We start from the raw sequence: 18735 nt of genomic DNA on the forward strand, positions 1-18735 counted from the left end.
TGGCCTGAAGCGCGGGTGGGAGGGAGCTCGCCTGCCACCCGTCCCCTACCACCAGACCAGAACTCTTAACCCAGTTGACCCGGGCGGAGGAGGCCACCGAGTACACGGTCTGGTAAGCCTCCACCCGCGCCAAGTCGCCCGGGTCCTGGACCACGAGAAGCACATCGTCGGCGTACGCCGACAGGACCAGCCGCAGCTCCAGCTCCCGAAGCACCAACCCTGTCAACCTCCTGCGGAGGAGTCAGAGGAAGGGCTCGATCGCCAGAGCGTACAGCTGGCCTGAGAGGGGGCACCCCTGCCGCACTCCCCGCCCGAAGCTGACCGGCTCGGTCAGGGTCCAGTTGAGCCTGACCAGACACTCCGCGGAAGCGTACAGCACCTGGAGAAAACCCACAAACTGGGGTCCGAAGCCTAACACTGGCAGAGTGCCCAGGACATACCCGTGGTCCACCCTGTCGAACTCCTTCTCCTGATCCAGGGACAGGAGGGCGAACGACAGACCATCCCTACACCCAAGCTCCAAGAGATCCCGGACCAGATAGAGGTTATCAAAGATGCTACGGCCCAGGACGATGTAGGTCTGGTCTGGGTGGATCACGTCCTCCAGCACGGACCCCAGCCGCAGCGAGATGGCCTTGGCTACGATTTTGTAGTCCGTGCTGAGGAGCGAGACGGGACGCCAACTCCGTAAGTCGCGGAGGTCCCCCTTCTTCGGCAATAAGGCGAGCACGGCTCGCCTGCACGAAAGAGGGAGGACCCCGCTCCGCAAGGCCTCGGCCCAGACGGTGACTAGGTCCGGGCCGAGGACATCCCAGAACACGCGGTAGAACTCCACGGTCAGCCCGTCCATGCCCGGAGATTTATTGGTGGGCATGCGGCGGAGGGCTTCCGAGAACTCAGCCAGAGAGAGAGGCAACTCTAGCCGGTCCCGGTCACCCGCGCTGACCGTCAGGAGTCCGTCCCAGAGCACTCTGCAAGCGGTAGGATCAGTCGGATCCGGGGAGAAAAGGTGTGCGTAGAAGGCCCTGGCCCTCTCGCACATCTCCACCAGATCCGTGAGGGGGATGCCATCCTCCGCCAGGAGGCAGGTGACGTGCTTCTTGGTCCCCCTCTTTTTCTCCAGGGCGTAGAAGAAGCGGGAGCCGCGATCCTTCTCCCGAAGGAGGCGGATGCGGGATCGAACAAAAGCAGCCCGGGCCTGATGATCATCGAGGGCCCAGAGCTCCTCCTGCTTCTCCTGGCACGCTCCGCAAAGGGATGGATCCTCAGGGCTGGCGGCCAGACGCCTCTCTAGCTCTAAGACCTCCCGTTCCAACTGCTCTATCGCCGCATCCCTCCGTCGGCTGGCGCCCCGGGTGTAGTCGTGGCAGAAGAGCCGGGTGCGCACCTTTCCTAGGTCCCACCATCGCCGCGCCAAGGGAAAGGCACGCTGCTGCCCTCACCAGACCAGCCAGAACTCCCGGAAGGATGCCACGAAGCCCACATTCTCCAGCAAGCTATTGTTAAAGTGCCAATAGGCCGGCCCCGGCCTCTCCGCACAGAGAGAGGCCATCACGGTGACTAGATGGTGATCTGAAAAAGGGGCCGGCCGGACGTTCGAGGAGTGGGCCCGTGAAAGATGGAAATGTGACAAGTAAATGCGGTCCAACCGGGAGTGGCACGACCGATGGGCTTCCACCCGGACATACGTGAACGTGGAGACATCGTCCGGGTGGTGGTCGCGCCAGACGTCAACAATCTCCCGGAGGACGTCCGCGGCGGCCGGGCACTGCTCGGTCCCCGAGCGGTCCTGCTCCTCCTCGAGGGTAGCATTGAAGTCCCTGCCCAGGACCAGGCACTTACAAGGATCCAAGGAGCCGAGGAAGGCAGACACCTGCTGATAAAAAGGCAGCTGCTCCGGGCCCGATGTTGGGGCATAGACGTTGACAAGGTTGACCACAAGCCCCTCCATGCGGACCCGGAGGTGCAGCAGGCGGCCCGGCACAACCTCGGCAACCCCCAGCACCTTGGGCTGTAGGTCGGGGGAGAACAGGGTAGCCACTCCAGCCGTACGAACTGTGAGATGGCTAAAATAGACCCTGTCCCCCCACTCCAGCCGCCAGCTGTCTTCGGCGGCCGGATCCGTGTGGGTCTCCTGCCGGAAAACCACAGAGTACCCCCCCTCCTGAAGGAAGGAGAGCACCTGGCACCTGCAGAGACCCACCCTACAGCCCCAGGTGTTCAACGTTGCAAAGGTGATAGGTGGCATGAGGAGGGCTGGGGGGGATCCTTGTTGGCAGGGATGCTCACGGCCCCCATGAGGGCCCTCGCGGCCCGGAGGATCTGATGGAAATCCCCCCATCGCTGGAGAGCGAGCGGCACCTTATTGCGGGAGCCACGGACGTCTTCTAAAAACTCCCGCAGCTCTTCTCGCAGCGTATGGAGGGGTGGGGTCACTGGCTTCTGGTCATCCCCCGCTGGGGCCCCTGGCACGGCCCCGTGGCCCACCGAGATGGGTAGGCAAGGGGCGGACCCTTGAGGGGGCGCCCAATGGGCCGGCGCCACATGGCCCGCTTCAGACCCCGGCTCAATGGGGGGCGGCGGCGAGGGAGGATAGCAGCCCCTAGTGGGTTGGGACTGGGGAACACAAAGGCCGCTCCCTGGGGGTCAACCTCCGGGAAAGGGAAGGAGACGGCCCCAGGGGCGGCAATGGCATCGCAGGAGGTGGAGGGGATAGGAATCGGGTCAGGAGTAAGGGCAGGGCCAGGGGCAGGAGTAGGGTTGGGAAGAGGGACAGAGGCGGGATCCTGGGCCCCAGGAGCTGAACAGCTGGAAGGTGGCTCCTCTCGGTTGGGCTCAGGGGTCTGAGGGTTAGGGTCCGGGAGGGGGTCCCCAGTGATGCCGGGCTCAGGCTCTACGGCAGATGGAACAGCCACAGCAGCAGGAGGTGGATAATCTTCAACGGGGCCCCCACCCGGGAAGGAACTCGGTTGCCCCACGCCAACGAGGGATACCCCGGGTAACTCGTGTCCCGGCCGCGAGGCACCGGCCGTCGCCTTAACAGGCTCGGCGGCCGTCAGCGGGGTGGCACCCGCAGCCGGGCAGGTCAAAGAGTCCAGGGGCTCCTCTAAGGCAGGAGCAGGAGCAGCAGTTAGGGGCACGGATGATGGGGAAAGAGGGGATGGGGTGAGGTCGGCCAGATCGAGGCCCGCTGGCAGAGGGTCGTCCTCCCCCTGGGTGACCGGGGTCAGACCCAGGGCCTCGATCTCCTCATAGATAGAAGGCAGCTCACCTCCCACCACCCCAGGGTCTTCCCCGCTAGCACCCGAGGCAATGCTTGCCTCGGGCATCACATGGGGTATAGGTGGCAACGGGACAGGGGGGCTTCAACGGGGGCTTCCATGAGGAGGGACCGTGGAGGATGGATGGTGGTATCCTCCGGTGCTGCCACACCTTCCCCAGCCGGCAACGGTAGATGTAATGCACCCGCGGGCAAGGCGGAAGGCTTGGCAGCGGTGCCCCCCTTCCTGGTTTTCCGGGGGGCCTCCGCACCAGATGGCAGGAGTGAAGTTCGAGCCTTCCGCTTGCCCCGCTTTCCCTGTGCTAGGTTCCAGCCCTCCATGGCATTGTCTGTGGGCTGGGTGACAGGGGTTGATTCGGGGGGCAGAGATGATGGCTTGAGGACCTGAGGAGGTAACAATGTGGCAGCAGGAGGAGGGGCGGATTCCCCCTGGGGAGGGCCCTCTCCCGCACCCGGCAACACCCCCACTGTACCCTCCTCTACGGGCCCCGCCATAATGCATGCAGCAGAGGCGGGGCTCTCCCGCTCGTCTGGGCATGTTGGGGGGTAACCCTCAGGCCCGAGCGGGAGCAGTGGTGGTCTGAGAAGGAGGAGGGGCGGCTCCAGGTACCGGGCAGCCAGGGGCGCGGCAATGACGGGGCTGGCGCCCTGCCGGGGCTCGGGGGTCCCGGATGCTCCTCCGTGCCGGGCCAAGGGGCAGTCCCTCCGGACGTGCCCTATCGCCCGGCAGAGGTAGCACCGGGCCTCCCCCGTGGAGTAGTGCACCCGGTAATGGGCCCCCCGATAGGGGACCAGGAAAGACCCCTCGAGTGCCTCTCCGCCACGTGCTGCCGGTGGCAGTTGGAGCTGCACGTGCCGGCGGAACGAGAGGACGTGACGGAGGGCGGGGGTCTTTGCAGCCCAGCGAGAGAGGGCTGACGATGGAGATTGGTTTCCCCAGGGTAGAAAGGGCAGGTAGCAGGGCAACATTGGGGAGGAAAGGAGGAACAGAGGTGAGGACCACACGGACACCCAGGTCCTCCAGCGGCTCCAGGGGGACGAACACGCCCCCCACCGCCAGGCCCTTCTCCACCGCCTCTTGGGCGGCGGCCACCGAGGCAAGGAAGAAGACAACCTTGCCATACATTTTGGAGGCCGCCACGATGGCCGTGGGCCCCACCACCCTCGCCAACGCCCGCACGTAGGTCTCCACGTGGGGCGAGGTGGGCACCTGGAGGCAATGGATGTCGTGCCTCCTAGTCAAGGTGGGGAAGGGGCCCAGGCCACTATAGATGGAAGCAGAGGCAGTGGATGGACGAGATGGCGTATCGGCAGGCGGGGGGGCCGCCACCACCTAGGCATACACCCTGGGGGCCAGGGGAGGGGCACTCGCAGAGCTGGTGGAGGGAGCAGCGGGAAGGGACGCCGCGGCCGGTGGCGGGGCCGCGGCAGTGGGGGCCGCCCCTGCCATGGAGGGCCCAGTCTTCTTAGCGGGGCCCTTTCCTTTCTTTCTGCCCTGGCCTTTCCTGCCGGCTGGGGTGGCTCCCCCAGAATCGGAGGGAGCGAGGGACGTGACAGCAGCGGAGGTCACCCCGTCGCCCGCCGCTGCCGATGCCGCAGCGGGGGCAGTGGCAGGTGGTTTGGCAGCGGCGGTTGAGGAAGAGGCTAAGGGGGTTGTCGGGGGAGGGGTGACAGGGCCTACTTGGGGGGGCTCACCTGCCGTGTTCCCCTCCATAATGAACAAGGTGGGAGGGGAAAACACACCGGAGAAGGGGGGTAGGTAAAGGAGGAGCAGGTCAACCACTCCTCCCCGCTAGGCTGCAGGCAGGGGAGGAGGGCGCCGAAACGGGGGGGGGGGGGAACAGGAGGGGTTATCAAGGGCTTGGGGGGGGGAGGGACAGTCACCGACACCGGCTCCTCTATCTGCACTAGGGAAGGGAAGGTCACAATAACATCAGGGGGTGCAGTGATCAACCAAAACAGGAAGGGGGCACAAGCGCATGGGAGGGGGCATGGGCACACGAGGGGAGGGGCACACGAGGGGAGCAACCAGGCTGGGAATGGGACAGAGGAACCAAGGGGCTAACTGTAGGGCTGGGGTGGGACAAACAAACCAAGCTGCAGAGGGAAAAGGGCGGGGCAGGCAAACAAACTAAAGCTGGGGAGGGGCAAAAGGCTACAGGGGGCAAATGGGGCAGGCAGCAAGGGGCAAAGCTGGGGGGCCTGCTGCAAAGGGAAAGAGGTCAGTCCAGGGTGGGGGGGCAGGTGCGCCCACGAGCGCTTGCACCAAAAGGCAAAGTGTGAGCTGCCTACTGCTGCAGGCCCAAATGATGGCAACAGGGCGCGGCAGGCCAGGAGAGCAGCAGAGTCCCAGAGGCAGGAGTGGAGGCAGATGGTAAATGGGCTGTGGGGGTCGTGGAGGGGGCAACGGTGGTGGTGGGGGTTTGGGGGGGGGACACAGATGGACCAGGGGGCAGGCAACACACCACACCCCCTGTGTCCCCGCAGACACAGTCTAGACCCCCACCACTAGAGCACAGTTCAAAAATTACTCAGTCCTGAATGGCCCCCTCCACAGTGGTCTCCAGTGTCCTGTGCCAGGAGCTCAAGCCAGTAGTCTCTCTTCCTTTAAAGAGAGAAGGGTTTGGTTGCTGGGAAGCTCAGGATGCTTAGAATGAGGTAGGGCTGGGGAAAGGCCAGAGGAGCTGGGGAGCTCCAGGCTGGCAGCTCCTCGGGCTGCAGGGCCTTGTCCAAGGCCCCAGAGAGGCACTGGGTTACAGAGAGAGGCAGCAGGTCCAAACCCCTTTGCCTGTGATGAGTGGCTGATACTGCAGTCTGCCTCAGTGAACGGGGGCTAGCTGGAGACTGGGCAGTAGCCAAGACTGAGGTGAAGTGGGGATAGTGGGTGGGGGTTCCCCCTGGGAGGGGATAACCTAAGACTGAGGGGTTACTGCTAGGGAGCAGCACCCCAGATAACAGGGCACTGGGTTCAGGGAGGGACACAGGGGCCAGAAGACAGGCAGATCACTGGCTTGCAGAGGGTGCTCCAGAGCTGGAACAAGCTAATTCCCAGGAGGCGCCGCAGGGGTGAGTCCACCCCTCTACATAGCTGCTTTCAGGTAAGTCTACAGTTGTTAGGGGATGTGATTTACACCTGGGTCTGGGTTTGCAGCAGGCTAGCGAGTCTGACTCAAACCAGGCAGAGCACTGAAGTCCTAAGCTGACAGGTCAGGAAAGCAGGGGCAGAAGTAGTCTTGACACATCAGGTGGCAGCTCCCAAGGGGGGTTCTGTGATCCAACCCATCAGAGTGGGCCTCACTGCAGAAGCTCCTATCCCCATATCTGCCCAGCAAATCATTCTGCCCCCACACAGGCACCCATCGACTCTGTCTCCAGCCCCTCCCTGTGCCCCCCCTAGCTTCCCCTCTGCACCTCCTGGTGTTCTCCCACCCCTCTCAGCCCTGTGGGGGCTGCAGCAGGCTCCCTTCTGCCCTTCTCAGGCTGGGTGTCCCAGGGAAGGGGTGAACAGGGACACCATGCTGTCCCATTGCTCACAAGAGGGGAGGAGGGAGTGGAACCACCCTGAGATCCTGAGCAAATTCTGCTCCCTCTTCCCCCACCCATCCCATGAGAAGGTCTCATGTTACTGCAGGGAGAGGGAGGGGCAGGGACCTCTTACTGAAGCAGCTCTGATTGGCTGCTCTTCCCCCAGCAGGGGTGTGGGAGAGGCAATCAATCAGACTGGGCTTCCCCCCCAGGGCAGGGGGAGATTCCCACGAAGGTCATTGTAAGATGGGCTCAAGATCTGGCTAAACTTGTGGGACTCAGGAGAGGGGGATGATGGAGCCAAGTGGAGAGGTGAGGAAGCTGCCTTGCTTGGGGGATGTGAAATGGGACACAGGTACTTCCCCCCTAGGGGGCGCTAGCTCTGATCTGGCCCCAGAAAGGGGATCCGCTGGCTCAGAGGATGGAGAATGGGATACGGGGCCTTTTCCCTCTTACTCCTACAGTGGCGAGGCTGCCTAATATCTCTTCTCATTAGAACTGAGTGTCTCATTCCCCTTCCTGATAGAGACCCCTGCATCCCTAAAGTGCTGGGTCCTGGGTGAGAAGCCGAGGTCTGAACAGGCTGTGTACAGGGAAGGTTCCTCTCCATCCTGGGCCAGGTGAGATGTGGTGCAGGGATAGGGGAGCACGGTCTCTCACTCCCCAAGCCCTGCCAGGTCTGATGGCTGATTGAAGGAGTGCCTGGTCCCCAGGGGCCATGGATGGGGCCCCATTGGTGGCACAGAAGCCATTTACATCAGGGTTTCCTGGCAGAGGCTGGGGGCCCTGTGCAGGAGCTGAAGAGGTATCTCCCTCCCCATGGCTGGTCCCATCCGATGGCTACGCTCCCCAGTCCCTGCAGTGTCCCTGAAGGAGGTTGGGCTCCGTGCCAATCCCACTGAGATTCTGCTGGTGGCAACAGGACCCCAATGCCCTTGGCCCTGCATAAGGAATAGCCAGATCTTGGGGAGCCCAGTTAGGGTGACCAGATGTCCTGATTTTATAGGGACAGTTCTGATATTTGGGGCTTTGTCTTATATAGGTACCTATTACCCCCCACCCCCATCCCAATTTTTCGTGCTTGCTGTCTGGTCACCCTAATCCCAGTGCCATGCTGGCCAATGCCCCCACCCCTTAGGCTGCTTCCTTCTGTACGCCGCCCCCTATGGGGCCCTGTGACACAGGCAGACACTGACCAGATCTCAGGCATGGAGCTGGGATCTGGGTGAAAATAGGTGAAGTAGCAGAACACCTCCAGCTTGATCCCCTTAGCCTCGGCGATGTCCTTGGAGACTTCGTACACTCCATCCCGGAGCCCTGCAGGGGGCAGCGATAGGCCATGAGCAGTGGGGAAAGGGACTGAATGGTGGTGACAAAAGGGCCCATATGTGTTGGGAGCCCAGCCTGGCACACGGGTCGGGAGGTGCAGGAGTCTGAGCTTCCAAACCCCCAGCCCTCAGGGAAGAGGGTGTGGTCAGATGAGCTGACCTCAGCCCAGCACTGGGAAGGGGCTACCGCATATGTTCCTGCCCTGCATAGGGCTCATGGGAGCAGCCTTGTAGCCTGGGGGGAGCAGAGGGCTTCAGAGCTGGCATTGTAGGGCGGGATCCTGGGGTTTGGCCCAGACAGGACATATATGTTCAGTTGCTGTGGGGCTCTCCCAGATGCTTTGGGGCACATGTTACCGTGGATGCAGAAGGTCTGTCCCCAGTTGACAGCACCCACACTGGCCAGCAGGGGCCCGTAGGCATGTAGGTCCCGGTAGTACACCGTGTATGTGTTGGTGTAGAAATCAGTCATCCAATGCCACCTGTTGGGGGAGACATACAGCCAAGATGGGAGAATTCCCAATGGAATGACTGATCTGCCTGCCCCCTCTCCCCCGAGCCAGCCTGGTCCCTGCCCTGGGCCCCCCAGAGGGGAAGGGCTGTGTTTCCCATTCCCAGCCCCCAAACCAGCTTGGCTCCACCCTGTGGCCCCCTGAAGAGGAAGGGCCCCGAATCCCAGTCCCTGTCTCCTCCCCAAGCCAATCTGGCCCCCCATCCTGGGGTCCCCTAGAGAGGAAAGGCCTCGGGTCCCATTCTACATCCTTCGGCGCCATCCAGGTTCCCAGGTGCAGCACGGTGGCTGCGGGGCATCACCTCTCTGCTGGGTGAGGACGACTTTGAAGTCAGGCCATGAATCCACCAGCACCCCCTGCACAGCTGGGTTCCCCTGGTTTATGGTCATCACAGTGCCATAGACCTGCCAGAGACATGGAGGTGGTGGGGGGTCAGAGCTGGGGGAGAGGCAGCAATTCCCACTCTCACAACTCTTTTTGGAGCCACTCAGTATTTATTGGGGGGGGGTTCAGCATGTTGTGATCTTCTGAACATTAGGTGAGGTTTTTGCCCTTCTCCAACATGGCCTCCCTCTCCCATCCCTGCCAAAGGGGCTGACACCACAGGCTGCCCTTAGTCAAGATGGCCACCACCTCACAATAATTTCAGGGGGCTGAGGCCAGGGAAGATGGCTGCCCCAAGCTCTGGGTACCAGAGATGTGGGGGGAGCAGGGGAATGTGAGGAGCAGCAAGGAGAGGTGATTGGTGAGTGAATGGGGGATGTGGGGGATGCTAGGGGTTGGGGTGAGGGGCAGGGATGTAGAGGGGAGAGATATGGGGAAGGGAGTATGAGGGATGAGGCGGGGCCTGTCTCTAACCACCACCCTGGGTTTACTCTCCTGATTTAGGGGTCTGACTCCTTATTTGTGGGTCCTGGCCTGGTATCGCAGGGGAGACCCTGAGCGCGGAGGGGGGGGACAAAGGATCTGGTGACCCCCACACACCCACTTGAGCCATGTGATGGCATGGAATCATTAAGGGAGCCAGAGGTACCTAGGTCTTTGATTGGCTGGCACGGAGCCTGCCCATGCAGTGACTGGCTGGCACAGAGCCTGCCTGTGCTGTAACTGTTTGATATGGAGCCAATCTGCCCTGTGATTGGCTGGGGAGGTCCCGCCGGCTACGCTGGGTGAGCAGCAGGAATTTGCTGGGTTTGAACATTGGGAGACAGGAGATGTGAGTGGGGAGGGGTGGCTGGGAGAGCAGCCAGCACCTGGGGGGAGGGTCTTGCTCCCAGCCAGCCCAATCTCTACCCCATCACCCTGGGGAGAGAGAACTTTGTGCCATGCTCCCATCCCTGTCCCAGGAAGTGGCACGTGGGAAAAAAGATGTCTCCTTGTCACCGGCAACGTATCAGGCAAGCGCCTCCGTAGTGTCCCCTCCAGCAGCCGCAGCTTGGAAGAGCAGCTCAGGATCAGCATCTCTGGTGTGGGTGGGCCCTCTGCAGATTCCAGCAGGGATGGCACAGGGGATGCCTGAGGGGGAGAGTCTCATCAGTTCCCTGTGACTTCCCCCCCCCCCACTTCCCTGGTGACACGAGGGGTGTCTGCAACCTTCCAGCCCTGCCAAAATAACAATGTGGGTAGACCTACAATAACAAACCACTCTGGTTACAACACCTGTACCCACCAGAGACCCTACAATAACCACCCCAATGGTTTCAAGTATCAGGGGGTAGCCGTGTTAGTCTGTATCTACAAAAACAACAAGGAGTCTGGTGGCACCTTAAAGCAGGCCTGCACAACTCGTAAAGCGGCGAGGGCCATATTACTCCAAAGAAAACAGCTGAGGGCCGAAACCTCCTGGCCCCGCGGAAACAACCCCCCCCCCCAGCACCGCCCAGCACCGCGGAAACAAACCCTCCTTCCCCAGCACCGCCCTGCCGAAACAGCTAAGGTTTGGGGGGGAGGGTGTGTGATACTTTATTAAGAATTTTTCAATTAAATCAAACAATTTTTTAAATTTTTTAAAAAATTTTTATTAATCATGGAAAAATTAAAAACATCTGTTCCGTTGAAAGAAAACATTTGTACTTTTCATAATTACTTTGCAAATTTAATGAGAAATATAACATCTTTTTTCGGCAACAAGCTTGTCGCATTTGGGGGTCATATTTGAAGTGGATATTTTCATAATGTCTTCCAAATGGTCGTCAGTCAGAGAAGAACGTTGCTTGTTTTTATTCATGTTCATGATGGAAAATGTTTGTTCACATATGTAAGTGCGTCCAAAAATGCTGAACGTTTTCAGTGCAACTTCATTGTCCAGACTTTTGTAGAAGTCCCGCAAGCTGCTTTCTCTGTGCTTATTTCGGTAAACTGCTGAACACTGAAGTTCAATAACCTCCAACTGCAAATCTAGTGGCACTTCCTCTGGATCCACAGAAAAGGGATCTTCAATCAGCTTCAACTGGACGTCTTCTTCTTTAGACAAAGTAAGTCTTCTGTCAAATTCTTCAATCAAAAGAATGATGTGCTTTGCGTATTTTTCTCCTAACTCGGCGTGTTTGTGCTGAGGGATACGCTGTGCACAAGTGGGAAAGTGACACATTTCACCTTTTGACAGCTGACTTCTGAAAAGTTTCAATTTCATTTTGAAAGCTTTCACTGCTGCACACATTTGAAATATAAGTTGATTTTTTCCCTGAAGTTGAATGTTGAGATCATTCAGGTGTGCTGTAATATCACAAAAGAAAAAGAGATCTTGATTCCAGGACTCATTTTCAAGCTCTGGGAATTTTATTGGCCCATTTTCTAGGAATTTTGCTACCTCCTCTTTCAAAGCAACAAAACGCTGGAGCACTCTTCCTCGACTCAACCACCTCACTTCTGTATGGTAGATTAAGTCATTGCACTCGGTGTCTACCCCTTCAAGAAAGGCTCGAAATGTCCTATGTTTTAGTCCTCTAGAACGGATGTAGTTTACAATGGAAACTACCACTGACATTACATGCTCAAATTTTAAGACTTTGCTACACAAAACCTGCTGATGCATAATGCAGTGATGTTTGGTTATTTCTCTCCCGATAAATTCTTCAAGAAGAGTAACTGCTCCAACATTTTTTTGGCACATAGCTGGAGCACCATCAGTACAAATGGCCACCAAGTTTGTGAAATCTAATCCCGACTTATCATTCGTGCACTTTATCACTTCACTGGAGATTTCTTTTCCAGTTGTGCGACCCGTCATGGAGCACATGCCAGCAAGTTCTTCAGTAATTTCAAAGGTTTTATCAATACCTCTAATAAAAATAAGAAGTTGGGCGGTGTCTTTTAAATCAGTGCTTTCATCCATAGCTAGGGAGTAAAAGCAGAATTCACTGACTCTCTGCTTTAACTGATCACTTAAATTGGTAGAAATGTCAGCTATTCTTCTCCGTACAGTCATGCGTGATAGACTGACATTCTCAAATATTCCCCTCTTTTCTGGACATAACTCAGATACAGCAATCAACATACACTTTTTTAATAACTCGCCTTCTGTCAAGCATTTCCCAGCAGCAGCAATTTCCTTAGAAATTTTAAAGCTTACTTTAGTAACTGTATCGTTCTCAGTGCTCACTTTCTTGAAAATTTGCTGTTCTCTACTAAGGTTTTTCGCTAAACTGGCTGCTTTAATTATTTTTTCATTTGGGCTCAATTTGGCGAGATTGGGATGCTTAGTTTCAAAGTGCCACCAAAGGTAGTATTCTTTCGGAACGGCTAACGTTTCGTGACACACGAGGCACAGTATTTTGTCTTTGGAAATAGTATATAAGTATTTATTCGTCCATTCAGTGTTGAAAACTCTGTGCTCTGATTCTATTTTTCTCTTTTTCTTTTCACTCATGGTATCCATTATGAAGCTCAAGATTTTGTTGAATAAATTCACACACAAGAGAAACACTCACAGTCACACACAAAGAGAAGAGATATCTCACGGCGCATGGCACACTAGCAAGGCACTGACGGTGTGTGGAAGCCTGTAGGTCCAGGGGTCACTATATTACTGCACACAGCAGTCAATCAATGCAGTTGTAGATAAATCTCTGCATTATGCATTTTTGTATAACTTTTATATGACTTTGTATTGAACCTTGGTACTATGTTATAGCGGGCTCCTAAGATAGTATAATTAAGGTAAAAGAAAAATTTCTTCTGTGCAAATTTTTGAAGCAGAGTTCAAATTTGTGTGCCATGAGGCAAATGCGCCCAAGTGAGTAAAATGCTTATACATTTAAAAAGTTTTAATTTGCAATTTGTGTCAATTTATATGGGTTTTCAGATAGACATCATAAGTAAAAAAAGAAAAACAAAAGTTTGTGTTTTAAATTGAAAATTTTCCTAAAAAATATCAATAAATGATTATCAGCCAAGAATAAGATATGTAATTACAAATGCATTTAAATTTCCTTATTGGTCGAAATGTCAAAGACGGCTAAACTAACCTTACTGTTTTTCCCTGCGACCTTTTTCATTTGCCCATTCAATATAAATTCTGTCCAGATCTATCAGTCCTCAATCCAGCTGGTAACTCTTAATACACATCAGCACCCCACATAGAACCCCCCACTCGCTAGTTTCCCAATACACACAGATTTCTCCTCCCTCCCTCCCAGTGCCCTTCCCCACAGCCCCACCACCACAACTAAACAATGCCCCACACAGACCCCCAGTGCCCTGACACACACAGATCTCCCTCACTGCCCAGCACCCCCCAACAGGCCCCCACTGCCTAGCACCCCAAAACACACAAACCTCCCCCACTGCCCAGCGCCCTCCACACCCTCACAGCCCAGCACCCCCCGCACATCTCCCAGACACTCACTCCACCACACCCTTCCCCCTTCCCTGGCCGCACTCACCAGCCCTGCTGGGAGGTCTCTGGCTCCTAGGGTGAGAGCGGCAAGGGGAGTCTCCAGTGGTGAGCGGGAGCTGGTTCGCACCGGTTCGCGGGAACCAGTTGTTAAATTTAGAAGCCCTTTTAGATCCAGTTGTCCTGCGTGGGACAACCGGTTCTAAAAGGGCTTCTAAATTTAACAACCAGTAAGTTGAAGTGACCAGGACCGTAGCTGGGGGGGAGCAGAGGGAGCGGCTGCTCCCCCTGAGCACATTATCCAAAAGTGGCGCCTTAGGAGCTGACCCCATGGGTGCTCCAGCTCTCCGCCCCGCTCCCCAGCCCCAGCTCACCTCCGCTCCGCCTCCGCCTCTGAACACTCTGCCCTGCTTCTCCCCCTCCTCCCCCCCGCTTCCCGCGAATCAGCTGTTCGCACGGGAAGCCTGGGAGGGCAGAGAAGCAAGCGGTGGCTTCGCGCTCAAGCCCAGGGAGGCGGAGATGGAGTGGAGGTGAGCTGGGGTGGGGGGAGCCGCCCACGCCACAGCAGGTAACCCGGGGGGAGGGGCGTGGAGGGGAACCGCTCCCCGCCCCAGCTCACCTCTGCTCCGCCTCCCTGGGCCTGAGCGCGAAGCCGCCGCTTGCTTCTCAGCCCTCCCAGGCTTCCTGCGCGAACAGCTGATTCGCGGGAAGTGGGGGGGCTGCAAGCTCAGCCTGACCCGGTGCTCCAGGCACTGCACGGTGACAGCGTGGCCCGGCTCCAGCTGAGCGGCGTGGCTGTAGCGCCGCCAGCCACCTCCAGACAGCGCGGTAAGGGAGCAGGGAGGGGGTGTTGGATAGAGGGCAGGGGAGTTCAGGAGGGTGGTGGGGGGGTGGATAGGGGTCGGGGCGGTCAAATGGCAGGGAACAGGGGGATTGAATGGGGGCAAGGGTCCCGGGGGGCAGTCAGGAAGGAGCAGGGGTTGGATGGGGCGGTGGGAGGCAGTCAGGGGCAGGGGTTCCAAGGGTGGTCAGGGGACAGGGAGAAGGGGTGGTTGGATAGGGAATCAGGAGAGGAGTTGGATGGGGCGGCGGAGGGCAGTCAGGGGACAGGGAAGGGGGTGGATGGGGCAGGGGTTCCGGGGGGGGCATCAAGGAACGTGGGGGGTTGGATGGGGCAGGAGTCCCGGGGGGGGTGGGCCAAAAAGCGCTCAGGACGGGGGCGGTGCCTGAGCCCCGTGTCCCTGCTGGGGGGGGGGCAAGGGCTCCGTGCCAGTGTCCCGCTTGGGGCAGTGGGGAGGGGCAGTGGCGCGTGAGGGCTCCGTGTCCTGCTTGAGGCCTGGGGGGTGCGGCACCGTGCGCGGGCTCCGTGTCCCGCTTGGGGCGGGGGGTGGAGGCGCAGCAGTGCGCGAGGGCTCCATCCCCGTGTCCCGCTTGGGGCGGGGGGGGGGGGCGGCAGCGCGCGAGGGCTCCCTGCCCGTGTCCCGCTTGGGGCAGGGGGGCCGGTTTCGCGCGCCGTGGCCGCTCGGGATCTTCCCCCCCCCTCCCTCCCTCCCAGGTTTGAGAGCCTGGGAGGGAGGGGGAGACTCCGAGTGGCCGCGGCGCAGGCGCCGCTTCTCCCCCTCCCTCCCAGGCTCTCAAACCTGGGAGGGAGGGGGAGCAGCGGCGCGCGAAACAGCCACTCGGGATCTCCCCCTCCCTCCCAGGTTTGAGAGCCTGGGAGGGAGGGGGAGACCCCGAGCGGCCGCGGTGCGCGAAACAGCTGATTCGCGTGCCGCTGCTCCCCCTCCCTCCCAGGCTTGAGAGTGAGCCCCCGCGGGCCGCACAGTGAGCCCCCGCGGGCCGCATGTGGCCCGCGGGCCGTATGTTGTGCAGGCCTGCCTTAAAGACTAACAGATTTATTTGGGCATAAGCTTTCGTGGGTAAAAACCTCACTTCTTCAGATGTTTTTGTAGATACCCCAATGGTTATTTTCTCCGTGCAGCATTTCCTGTGGATTTTCCTCTCCTCCTGAGTATCAGCACTTCCTTGCAGTTAATGTTTCAGCTTTTCAATCTAAAAATCACTTTTGATGAGAATTTGCACAAGTGGCGCATGGATGTTCCCAGAGCTCAAGGAGTGGCAGGTCAGCACCTCAACTGAGTCCAATTTCTCTTGTAAGGGGCAACAAATTTTCACAACATTTTTTCCCCACAATTTGCTAAGCTGTGTTTCTGAGAGTCAAGACCAGCGGTGGGGAAACTATGGCCCGCCGGCACCACGTCCCTGTGGCCCCGGGGTGGGGGGCAGAGGGCACCGCCCCCCGCAGCTCCCATTGGCCCGGAATGGGGAACGCGGTCAATGGGAGCTTCGGGGGAGGTACCTGGAGGCGCAGCAAGGGCAGCACATGCGGAGCCCTCCGCCCCCCCCCCGGGGGCCGCAGCACTTCCGGGAGCGGTGCGGGGCCGGGGATAGGGCATGCGTGCAGGGAGCCTGCCCTGGCCCCGGTGCGTGCCGCTGCCACCCCGGAGCGGCTTGAGGTAAGTGGGGCCGGGACAGAGCCTGAACCCCTCCTGCACCCCACCCCCCCAACTCCCTGTCCTAAGCCCCCTGCCTGCACCCCTGCCCCCAACTCTGTAGACAGTGCTGCCACCACCAGCAGCACAGAAGAAAGGGTGGCATAGTATGGGGAGGGTTGTCACTTTTGGGGGGATGATACAGGTCCAGCCTTATGGGTGGATGACCCCCAGGGTGCTGTGGCGCGCACACACAGAGCCAACCCAAGGCCCCTTTAACCACCGAGCGCTAGGTCTGGAGCCGGGAAAGGACCGTTACCTGTTCCGTAACTGGTGTTCTTCGAGATGTGTTGCTCAGGTGTATTCTACTATAGGTGTGCGTGCTCGCCACGGGCACCGGTGCCGGAAGTTTTTCCCTTAGCAGTATCCGTAGTGTGGGAGCACTGCTGCGACCCCTGGAGTGGCGCCGGTATATCACGCCATAAAGGGGGCTGCGTGCTCCCCCCACCCTCAGTTCCTTCTTGCCAGACAACTCCGACAGAGAGGAAGGAGGGTGGGATGTGGAATACACCTGAGCAACACATCTCGAAGAACGCCAGTTACGGAAGAGGTAACTGTCCTTTCTTCTTCGAGTGATTGCTCATGTGTATTCTACTATAGGTGACTCCAAGCTATCCCTGATGGAGGCGGGTAGGAGTTTAAGTGTAAAGTTTAAGGGTTGCCTGGGCTGAACACCGCCCTACCAAACCCAGCATCATTCCTTGCTTGGGAGACGATCGCATAGTGCAATGAAAGTGTGGACAGAGGACCACGTAGCAGCCCTACAGCTGTCCTGAATAGGGACATGAGCCACATAGGCCGCAGACGAGGCCTGGGATCTCGTCGAATGAGCCTTCACTATAGGAGGCGGGGGAACCCCTGCCAGGTCATAACAGGTGTGAATGCACGAAGTGATCCAGCGGGAGATCCGCTGGGGGGAGACCGGTCGCCCCCTCATGCGCTCGGCCGAAGCAATGAAAAGCTGGCGGGACCTTCTAAATGGCCTGGTTCTGTCCAGGTAAAAGGCCAGCACTCTGCGCACGTCTAACATGTGCAGGCGGCGTTCCTCATTGGAGAAATGGGGCTTCCGATAGAGGATCGGGAAGAAAATATCCTGATCCATATGGAAAGCCGAGACCACCTTCGGCAAAAAGGCAGGGTGAGGGTGGAGCTGAACCTTGTCTTTATGAAAGACCGTATAGGGCGGTTCAGAGGTCAGGGCCCTGAGCTTGGAGACCCGGCGGGCTGAGGTGATAGCCACGTGTTCGTGGTCCCACCTGTTGTGGAAGGTGGCGTTCTTAGTGGCTAACGGCTCAAAAGGAGGCCCTGTGAGGTGGGAGAGTACCAGGTTTAGATCCCAGAGTGGGACTGGGGGTCTGGCGTAAGGGAATGCCCAATCTAACCCTTTCAGAAACCGGGCCATCATGTGATGGGAGAACACAGACAGGCCCTGCACCATAGGATGGAAGGCCAAAATGGCTGCCAGGTGCACCCTGATGGAGGAGGGCGCCAGGCCTTGGGTCCGAAGGGACAGGAGGTAATCGAGGACAAGCTGGATAGGGGCAGAAGAGGGAGAGAAACCTCTATCCCTCACCCACATAGAGAACCTATACCACTTAGCCAGGTAGGTTCGCCGTGTGGAGGGTTTCCTACTTTCCAGCAGGACCCTTCTCACATCCTCAGAACACCTCCCCTCCTCCTCATTCAACCAGGAAGCAGCCACGCTGTCAAATGGAGCACGGCTACGTTGGGATGGAGGAGGCGACCTTCCTCCTGGGAGAGGAGGTCCGGCCATAGCAGCAGCCTGCAAGGAGGGGCCGCTAACAGTTGCAGCAGGGACCCGTACCAATGCTGACGGGCCCAATCCGGGGCTATGAGGATCAGCCTCGCACCGTCTGACTTCACCTTTTGTAGGACCCTGTCTATTAAGGAGAAGGGCAGGAAGTCATACAAGAGGGGCCCCGACCATGGGAGCAGGAACGCATCTGATATGGCCCCTTCGCCCTCTCCCACTCTGGAGCAGAATTGAGGACACTGTCGATTCTGGGCGGTGGCGAACAGGTCTACCTGGGAAGCACCCCACTGTAGGAAGATCCACTTGGTCACCTCCTTGTGCAGGGACCACTCGTGTTGCTGGGAGAATACCCTGCTCAGGCGGTCCGCGAGCGTGTTGCTCTTGCTGGGCAGGTAAAAGGCCCGAAGGAGTATACTGTGGGCTATACAAAACTCCCACAGGAGCTGGGCTTCCTGGCATAAGGCCGGGAACGCGTGCCCCCCTATTTGTTGATGTAATACATGGCGGTCGTGTTGTCTGTGAGGACTCTGACCACCTTTCCCTGTATGTGCTGGCAAAATGCCACGCACGCCAGGCATATGGCTTTGAGCTCCCTGACATTTATGTGCAGGGTTAGCTCCTGTGGTGACCACATACCCTGGGTCTTGAAATCCCCCACATGGGCTCCCCAGCCCAGGTCCGAGGCGTCCGACACTAGATCTAGTGAGGGATGGGGCTCTCGGAAGCATGTTGCTCGGGAGGGACCATCATTGGAGGTCTGCCACCACCCTGGGCGGCACTGTGCCAACCTTGTCCAGGCCGTCCCTGGCCTGGGAGTACCAGGAGGCCAGCCAAAGCTGGAGGGGCCTCATCCGCAGCCTGGCATGTCACACCACATAGGTGCATGCTGCCATATGGCCTAGTATTTGAAGGCACACGGGTGCCGTGGTT

General features: G+C 58.5%; 1 pseudogene; it reads right to left on the minus strand.

The window, feature by feature from the left end:
- LOC135877841 (glycine N-acyltransferase-like protein 3) overlaps positions 1–18735 on the minus strand; it is a 57384-nt pseudogene that overhangs the window by 3448 nt on the left and 35201 nt on the right.

This window comes from Emys orbicularis, chromosome 4 (genome assembly GCF_028017835.1).
Source record: "Emys orbicularis isolate rEmyOrb1 chromosome 4, rEmyOrb1.hap1, whole genome shotgun sequence".
Lineage (NCBI taxonomy): Eukaryota > Metazoa > Chordata > Testudines > Emydidae > Emys > Emys orbicularis.